The 310-nt window shown below is 49.0% G+C and overlaps 1 non-coding gene across 1 annotated transcript; it reads left to right on the top strand.

Annotated features, from left to right (window-relative positions):
- On the top strand, nucleotides 1-73 carry TRNAF-GAA (transfer RNA phenylalanine (anticodon GAA)). The gene has a single exon. It is a non-coding gene; the product is annotated as a tRNA-Phe (tRNA).
- The last annotated feature ends 237 nt before the right edge of the window (nucleotides 74-310 follow it).

A 310-nucleotide genomic window follows, 5' to 3' on the forward strand; every position in this document is an offset into this window, starting at 1 on the left:
GCCGAAATAGCTCAACCGGGAGAGTGTTAGTCTGAAGATCTAAAGGTCCCTGGTTCAACCCCAGGTTTTGGCAACTGTTTCTGACCCTTTGGGCTTCCCTGGTAGCTCAGCTGGTAAAGAATCCCCCTGCAATGTGGGAGATCTGGGTTCAATCCCTAGGTGGGAAAGATCCCTGGAGAAGGGAACGGCTACCCACTCCAGTACTCTGGCCTGGAGAATTCCACGGACTGTATAGTCCATGGGGTCACAAAGAGTCGGACACAACTGAGTGACTTTCACTTTCTTTAAAAAAAAAAAAGACAAGACCATT

The sequence above is a fragment of the Capricornis sumatraensis genome, chromosome 20 (genome assembly GCF_032405125.1).
Source record: "Capricornis sumatraensis isolate serow.1 chromosome 20, serow.2, whole genome shotgun sequence".
NCBI lineage: Eukaryota > Metazoa > Chordata > Mammalia > Artiodactyla > Bovidae > Capricornis > Capricornis sumatraensis.